This window comes from Cydia splendana, chromosome Z, assembly GCF_910591565.1.
Source record: "Cydia splendana chromosome Z, ilCydSple1.2, whole genome shotgun sequence".
Lineage (NCBI taxonomy): Eukaryota > Metazoa > Arthropoda > Insecta > Lepidoptera > Tortricidae > Cydia > Cydia splendana.
Window position 1 is genome coordinate 29,026,987 of NC_085987.1, and position 9,366 is coordinate 29,036,352.

A 9,366-nucleotide genomic window follows, 5' to 3' on the forward strand; every position below is an offset into this window, starting at 1 on the left:
CAGTGAGGCTGAATCAGCGTTTAAGCGATTAAAGAGGGTCCTTATTGATTCCCCGGTAATGGCATGTCCAGATTTTACCAAGCCATTCGTGTTGCAATGTGATGCCAGTTCAGTGGGCGTTGGTTCGGTTTTGGCCCAAAATATTAATGGAGAGGAGCATCCCATTGCTTATTACTCACGATTGCTTTCAAAAGCTGAACGAAATTACTCAACGTCAGAACGGGAGCTGCTCTCGGTTTTGGAATCTATTAAACACTTTCGCGGTTATCTCGATGGAATAAAATTTAAAATAATTACGGACCACATCGCCCTAAAATGGCTCATTACCTTAGACAATCCAAGTGGCCGACTAGCTCGTTGGGCTACTCTGATATCCCAATACGATTTCGAGATCGAGCACCGAAAAGGCGCGTTAAACGTTGTCCCAGACGTTCTTTCTCGTCCCCAAGTCGGTTTGATTTCCTTCAGACGGGGTGACAGTATAACGACGGACCCCTGGTTCGAAAGGGTGTTTACAGGTACAACAAGATCGCCACAAATATTTCCGGCGTATGCAATACGGGACGGTGTTCTATTGCGTAAGATGGCGGTTGATAATCCCTTAGAGTCTAACTCCTGGCGGACGGTTTTGCCTAAAGGTAAAATAAGAGAGGCTATCGCTGAGATTCACAACGGGTTCCCGAATGTTCACCCTGGGGTCATGAAAACTTATTTGAAATTGAGAAGTTTATACTATTGGCCAAATATGTATCGCGATGTAACCGAATACCTTGCGGAATGCCAAGTCTGTAAAGCGTTCAAGATTTCCAACACACAACCGCGGGGACACCAGCTTTATCCAAGACCTGTATATGCTCCACTAGATTTAGTTTCAATAGATTTGGTGGGTCCTCTTCCGATAGCCTATTACGGGTATCGATATATTTTAACCATGGTTGACGTTTTTACAAAATTTGTTTGGTTGGTACCATTGAAGAAAGCTGATACGAGATCTATCACTACTGCATTGGAGTCGGAAGTGATATTGCGCTATGGAACGCCATCTAACGTTCTTTGTGATAACGCGACTGTTTTCCGTAGCGTGGCGTTCGTAGATTTTTTGAGGTCTTACGATATTCCCGGTCCGTGTTACACACCCTATTACTCGCCCCAGGCTAACGTTGCAGAACGCTACAACCAAAGCGTGGTCACGACACTGAGTATTTTGGTTGGTAACGATAGCCGCACTTGGGCAAAGAATTTGCCAAAAGTAGCGTTATATTTAAATTCATGCGTAAGTCTCGCGACTTCGTATACCCCCAATTTTTTAATGTATGGACGTGAGGTAGAGACTACACGACAAAGCGCCCATTCTCAGACTCCAGGCCCAGAGTTGGCCCGTAGTCGGAGTGATCGCGCCTTGAGCCTTGTAGCACTCCAAGACATTTATGCGAAAGTTGCTGATTCCTTGTTTCGTGCTTTTCAACGGAACGCTAACACCTTTAATGCGAAAAGGAAGGCTGTTATATTTCAACCAGGTGAAATAGTATGGCGGAAGAATTTTCAGCGTTGTCCTGTCGGGGAAGGAACTGGCGGGAAGTTCGCTCCGCGGTTTGTTTCGTGTCGCGTAGTCAGGTGTATTTCGCCGCAAGTCTATGAACTGGCTGACGTGAGTTCACCTCACGTCGGTTTTTATCACGTCAAGGACATTTTAAAATAGCTTGAGAAGTAAGTTGCGATAATTTCGTTTCTTTTTTATTGCGGGCATAATTCGTTTCGAGTGTGTTATAAGGTACCTACCGTTACTTTTTGTTTGCGAGTTGTTGCATCTACGCAACACTCGTTTGTTATTAGTGTTTAAAGTTTTTTAATTTGTTAGGAAGAAGGAATACCTTGGCTGAGGATCAGATTAGGGTTTATGTATAATGTTAAAAAATATCTGATCACTTGTTTGCGGTTTCATTTCCTATATTTGTAACATGACTATGAGGTAATTCTAGGGAATATTATGTTAAATCGGGGGTGTTAGTTTTTGGTATTTTTGTTGAGATTCCTTTCATAACAACAACCTTTCTTTGTGTATGTCAGAGGATGTCTGCAGCGTTACGCTTTGGCAGAAACCTTTTTATGAGTTAATTCCCGACGTCTAGTTTGACAACTGAGAAAAAAGAAAAATAAAAGAACGGGACGTCAACGTGAGAGGATATTTTATGATATTTTCAAAGCTTTTTCACGAAATAGAATTAATTCTGCCTATATCGATGGCAAAAGTTTTAAACGGTCACTAAGCATCGCTATATAAATTGGGAAAACCGCTTTTTGTCGCGGGTAAGTCCGTTCGAATCTTTTATTTTATTATCTTATTTGTTTTCATATCTTTACTTTAGCGTAGCCCTTCTCTTCGTTCACAGTTTTCTTATTCGAGGAATATTTTTACAATTACATTTGTGGACGCGGACCACGGCACATGCTACGTTACCTGACATAGTTCATCCTACGATTCCAACATCAGCCTGAGTGTGGGCAGTACCCCATAGACCTAAGCCTATTCTCGACATCAGTCTGAGCGTGGGCAGTACACCATAGGCCTGAACCTATTCCCTACGCAGCGCTATCTCACAACTCAAGGGAAGTGTCCATCCTTTTGATTAATTCAACAAAATCGACAATTTAAAAGCCAACGCTAAACCATTCAACGACTTCTTTTGTATATTTTTCTTGATAAATTATTGCTCGCTGCCTTTGTTCCTGTCTGGTACCAGTAGGGAACACATATCCTGCTAGGTAGCTTTTTAGTTTATAAGTGTGATTTCGGTGGCACGTTGTTTTTTAAAAATTACCTGGATTGTAACTTAGTTGATTTCGGTGGCACGTTGCTTATTAAAAATTACCTAGATTGTTACTTAGCTGATTTCGGTGGCATAGTTTTTTTTTACTGTATGTATGATTTTATGTGGGCAAGTTATTTCTTATCTTTTTTTAAACTGTAAATAAAACGTTTATTTCGTAGCAATCTTCGTTATTTCTTTTAAGTTTAAATTTGCTACAGATGGTAATAACACTCTACCAGAGGGGCATCAGTACTATTCGTACACTTAGTATTAAGTTTTTTTTTTGTATTTAACTTTTATTCTTTTGGAAAATATGTTTATTGGAAGAACGTGTAAGTGATTAAAATCATATAAAACAACCTTAAATTGAGTACGACGAAGGGGCAAGAGGGCGTCAGGCTAAAAGCAAAAATCAGTAAAGAGTAAAATAATAATTATGTACTTTATCTGATTCAGATGGCGATGGCGTGCGAATGCGAACGTGTATATAACCTGGTAGAGTTGGGAATGTTTTCGTTTCGCATAATATTCACAACCTGTGTGAAGTAAAACTGTCCCTTGCCCTCGTTTAATATAATGTAACGCGCCCGTGGCTACACAGTTGCTTCCAACATACTTAAAAGTGGACTGATTAGATTGTCGTATTCATTCTTTGGGCCAGGTAAAAAGGGATGAGAGTTTGGTGGGAAGTCACGTGTTTATTTTTAGCTTAGCCTAAATTTGTTCCAGTATGATTATCAAACTATGTCAACCAATACCATTCTTATCGGCCGTAAGGGCTGGCAGTTATGCCGAACAAAGAATATTTCGCAAGGGTCAGACAAGGGCAACACGGCGGTTAAGAACAAAAGGGTGCGCAGTGCGCGCCACACTCGGTTCGGCCTTTTTGCACTCGTGTTATTAATAAGAACAACACAAAGGATATTTAGGAACTAAACGATTGTTTAGCAATTACAAGGCATAGGTACCGCTATTATTCATACTTATATTGCGATAAACCAAGGTTGTAAGCTATCAAATATACATAAGGTACCTATTACCATAACTCTTATTTCATAAATGTTGATGGTCCTACATTGTTTCTTACTTTACCGTGATAAATATTAAGAAAACTTAATAACATCTAAACCAAATTTAATTGTAAGATCACATTCACATTCCCAACTCTATCAGGTTTTATAGACGTTCGCATTCGCACGCGATCGCCCACAGAATCAGACACACAATTATTATTACATAATTAATATTTTACTCTTTTTCTGATTTTTGATGTTAGCCTGACGCCCTCTTGCCCCTTCGTCGTACTCAATTTAAGGTTGTTTTATGTGATTTTAATTACATACTGACACGTTCTTCCAATAAACATATTTTCCAAAAAAATAAAAGTTAAATACAAAAAAAAACTTAATACGAAATGTACGAATAGTACTGATGCCCCTCTGGTAGAGTGTGTTATTACCATCCCGCTAGCGTGGGTGTTTAAGTAATCGAGCCAACCAGCGTAACATGACCGAGCGATGTACTACCCGAGCGTAATTGGAATGCGAGCCTATGCTGGTTAGTCCGAGCAGTAAGCCCATCCGAAGCGCGCCCTAAGCGGTTTTAATAACAACCATGCCCCTTACTTATTTAGCCTAACTACGAATTATGAATACCTACATATTCCAGCTCTGCGTCGTGTTATAATAGAACGAAATGAAGTAGCTGTAAATAATAAAACGAAATCAGTTCTGTCGGTTTTTGACTGATTTGTTTGTTAATTTGTATAAATATGTAATTCAATTTACAGTTAATAAGATAAATTTAATCCAGATAATAAGTTAATTTCTACTTAAAAACTAGAATAAGACTCTTCTATTTTAGTTTTTGCACTTATACCGGTAAAACTGTTTTAATATTTTTGATCACTTTTAAAGCAGTTTACTGAATCACTAACCGACACATAATTATTTATTACAGCACGCTACATTTATACTAGACTATTTATACTGTTTTTATTAGTATTGAATTCTAACAATATTTTGGTGGTAACTACTGGGAAAAAAAGTTCCCACCTTTTACCAGTGGTAACTACTGGGAATAAAAATTCCCAGTAGTTACCAGTGGTAAAAGGTGGGAAAAAAATTCCCAGTAGTTACCACTGGTAAGAACTTGGTGGTAACTAGTGGGAATAACCCTCACTAGAAGAACTCATTTTTATAGCGAGCGTAGATACGTGTTTCTTGTATTTTTTTAGTCAAACACAATTTACACTATCCAATTCAGTAAGTATTTTCAGATCCCGCCTTTTTTACTTTTTTATCACTTTTAAGAGGCGTTTTTCTGTTATTTGCTTCAAACCGAGTCTAAACTTAGAAGCGTTTTTGTTAAAAAAAACCACAAACAGCTACAAAAGTAAAAAACGCCTTAAGCGTGAACTGAATGGATAATTGTTAAAAAAAATTATTTAGTTCATTTTTTGATATTTCTTTGTTTTTAAACAAGAAATTGGTCCTATAAATGGATGCTGTTAAGCAATAATGTGTCAACCCACATTATTTTTTCAATAAGATGTCAACTCAAAAAATTGACGCTTAAAGTTGACATATTATTGCAAAATGAATGTGGGAAAACAAATTTTTGCTAAACACCATCCAAATAACCTAATTTTATTTCTGAAGGAAAAAGTTGCGCCAAAAACGACCTATTGACTTTTATGTTTTAAATGCTACTCATTGCTGTAGCGAACCATCACTAATGACAGATGATGATAACAATGAAACATTGTAGTAGTGGTGGTTCAGGTGCTACAGCTATTGCCTACTTTCCAGCTTGGTTTTAGACAATCTATTGCCACATTTCCGAACAGTGGCGTGAAAAGTAATATGTGTAATTTTTTGGGCACAGGCCTACTTTGTCAATATGGAGTTATTAGTAGTATAGTAGTCTTGATTACCGGGTATTCACTATTAATCTGGGTACTAGTTGTAATGTTAGACTTACAGTACAGGATGTATTATGTTAGTTTGTAGTAAGAAGGGCTAGACATAAGGTTTATGTAAGGAAGGAAGGAAAAGTAAAAATTAAGTTTAATTGCATTTTTTTTTATGAAGATGCAGAACTCCCCTCTCTCAGAATTAGAGTGGTGACACATTCTTAACTGTTTTACAATCCAATGTGATTTTCAAACTACAACCTACACATCAAATCTGGCCCACATTTGCCTAATTTTGGCCTGCAGAAAGAAGCAGGAGAGCCCAAGGTCATACAATCTGGCTTATGAAAAGGAAGTGGGAAAGCAGCAAAGGCCTGGCTGTGGCCCTTGGGACCCCTATTTTAAAGTGTTGAATTAAAGCTATTTACAGTATTGTAAATTGTAAAAGCCTTTAATATTTCTGGGTAACAAAACTTAATCTTGGGTTTTGACTTAATTTATCTGTGTCATAAGTTACTCCAGAACCCTCCTAAGATGTATAGGCCTCTTCCCGACTATATAAAGATTGTTGTTGTTTAAATTTTTTGTTTGGTCTGGTATTTCTTGGTTTCTGGAAGGTTGTGGTCATTTTCCTCCACGGCGACCACTTTCCGGCTTGGGAGATTAATTTTATTATTTGTAGTTTGATTGATTTAGGTTTGTTGATGTAGGTTGTATTATTTACAGTATATTGTTACCCTAATAAAAAGAAGAGCAAGAAAGACGGTTGTAAGATTAGTATGGATGGATATAAATACACATTCACCGCTGAGCTATGGTCATAGCACCATGCCGTAGCCAATAACATGGGTAGCGTATATGCTTCGTAGAGGCAAAACAACTACTTGTTGTGATTAGCGCTGAATGGGGGCTGAACTTACACTACAGAATTAGATGTGACTAGAGACAGAACTGTCAATAACAGTTTTAATATCAAACTATTATCATACTGTAGAATGATTTTGATATAATTATGTAGTAGTTCCAATGAACATAAATATTAAAAGTAGGTACACTAAACGTAATTCAAAAGATAAAAATTCATATTATTGTTATTTTGCGAGTAGTTTAATAAATCGTAGTTCACTAAAATTTTATCCAGGTCCAATAAAGTAATATCGATAATCTATTACAATGGCTTAATTGGACATCATTAGTATAGTAACTAAGCGGACCCCAGGGCTTTGTTATAAGATATTAGTGTGAAATGATAATGTAACGTGCAATATTTTATTAGCCATTAATTACAATCTTCGTTTTAGATAACGCTTGACTAAACTTGAATATTAATAACGCTAATAACTAAAATCAAGCGTTTCACTCCTAAAATCGACAATTTCAACGAAAGTTACGAACACGGTTTTGGTTTAGGCAGCTATATCTACTTTTTATTATGTAGTTGGTACCATGCACGTAGCAGTAAAATATGGAGGATGCATATCCGAAACCAACAAAAACTTGTAGTTCACTAAATTAATCACACAAATTCCGACACTTAAAGTGTTTCAAATTAAAAATAATTCATTAGAAGTCGTCTACAGTGTAAATAACTGGAGTTAAATGATAAACGTTCTCCATTCCCGGACATTCGTACGCCCTAAGCTATGATGTTGATGTAGGTTGAACTTCTACTTACCGCTCTTGAGAAGGACATATTTCACTAAAAAAACAATAACTATGAAGTAAACTTAAAATTAAACATAAAACTTGTGACAATAATGTACGATTTAGTTAGGTTTAACAATTTTTCTCACAAAACAATAACACTACGCGCAATCACTATCGCACCACCACACTGAAGTTGTTGACAAGCGTATCATGGCAGCCAACCAAAGGTGGAAAATAAATCAATTCGCTAGAACGTGAAGTCTGTGGTGTTTTTTTTTTACTCGCACTGCATTTAAAGAGTACCAAAGTATTTTATTAAAGCGCCTTCCACACTCATGCGCGCTTCGCGGCGCGAAGCCGCGAACGCAAGTGTGGCGTCGATTTCGCACATTGTTCACGCCTTCGCGCCTTGTTCTCCGTTTTTTGTCGGTATTTCGGCCCGCGTCAAAAGCGCCTTCCACACTCATGCGCGATTCGCGGCGCGAAGCCGCGAACGCAAGTGTGGCGTCGATTTCGCAGATAGTTCACGCCTTCGCGCCTTGTTCTCCGTTTTTTGTCGGTATTTCGGCCCGCGTCAAAGGAGACGCGAACCGCGAACTTGCAAGACTCCACATTACACAATATTTTGGCTCCTCTGTGGCAATATAAATATTAATTATATTATGATTATATTATATTAAGCAGCTATATTTTACGGTTTTACAATAAAACAAAATGGAAAAACAGCTAAATCACGTATGATGCCATAGATATAGCTGGTCAAGCAGATCTTGTCGGTAGAAAAAGGCGGCAAATTTTAAAAATGTAGGCGCGAAGGGATATCGTCCCATAGAAAATTTGAATTTCGCGCCTTTTTTTACTGACAAGATTTGCTTGACCAGCTATAACTAACAGTTAAATGAGTTAAACTCGATCAGCTGATGCTTTTCCGCCATATTGCCGCAAACCAAACTGCGAAATCGCCGTGAAGTGTGCGAGTGTGGAGTCATACGTCAACTTCGCGATATGTTCGCTTCGCGACGTCGTGCCGAGATTCACGCACATAGTCTGGAGGGGGTTTTCGGAGATGCGAAGCGCGAACTTGCAAGACTCCACATTACACAATATTTTGGCTCCTCTGTGGCAAGATAAATATTAATTATATTATGATTATATTATATTAAGCAGCTATATTTTACGGTTTTACAATAAAACAAAATGGAAAAACAGCTAAATCCTTAAAGGATATAACCAACGGAGACGCCATGTCTAAAATTTTCGGTACAAAATAGTCTGCCGTTTTTTGCGCTAAATCACGTATGATGCTATAGATAACTAACAGTTAAATGAGTTAAACTCGCGATATGTTCGCTCCGCGACGTCGCGCCGTGATTCACGCACATAGTCTGGAGGGGGCTTTCACTCTAATATTTTCATTTTGAAGGTCAGCAACGTTTCTATATTTTTAAATTACCTATTTTCTGTCTGCTTCAATTTGATTTCAATCAAAATTTCAATGTATAAGCCGAAACAGACTACCGCACCGGACCGCAACCTATGTGAGATCAAAATATCTCTTTCTCGCTCTAACTTATAGCTGCGTCCGCACGTACGGCGACCACCTTACACACCGAGTCACTCCGAACCAAGGTTGCGATGCCGTACGGTAGTGTGTTACGGCTTTAAAAAATAATATTGCGAAGTTACCTGAGGGGCTACCGCAAAAATCGAAGTTCGCAAATTGCGGGCATTTTTCTCTGTCACTCTAATTACGCCTTCATTGGAGTAAAAGAGACAGATCCCCGCAATTTGCGAATTTCGGTTTTCGCGGTAGCGCCGCTGAGGGCTTACCACGAAAATCGAAGTTCCCTAATTGTGTGCATCTTTCTCTGTCACTCTAATGACGCCTTTATTGAAGTAAAGAAAGATACCCGCAAATAGTGAATTTCGGTTTTCGCACCTGTAAATTCGTACGTAAGTGTGACAGGGAGGTAACACGTCGAACCATCGTCGAAC

General features: G+C 38.3%; 3 protein-coding genes across 10 annotated transcripts in view; 1 reads left to right on the top strand and 2 right to left on the bottom strand.

Annotated features, from left to right (window-relative positions):
* LOC134804690 (uncharacterized) overlaps nucleotides 1-7,590 on the bottom strand; it is a 79,640-nt gene extending 72,050 nt beyond the window's left edge. For both annotated transcript variants that reach the window (XM_063777812.1, XM_063777813.1), the window contains exon 1: nucleotides 7,400-7,590. The gene's annotated coding sequence lies outside the window, so the exon portion shown is untranslated. The remainder of the gene's footprint in view (nucleotides 1-7,399) is intronic.
* Nucleotides 1-9,366, top strand: part of LOC134804747 (protein AF-10) — a 453,368-nt gene that overhangs the window by 195,253 nt on the left and 248,749 nt on the right. The window lies entirely within an intron of this gene.
* Nucleotides 1-9,366, bottom strand: part of LOC134804897 (ADP-ribosylation factor-like protein 5B) — a 288,633-nt gene that overhangs the window by 117,246 nt on the left and 162,021 nt on the right. The gene's annotated exons all lie outside the window — the stretch shown is intronic.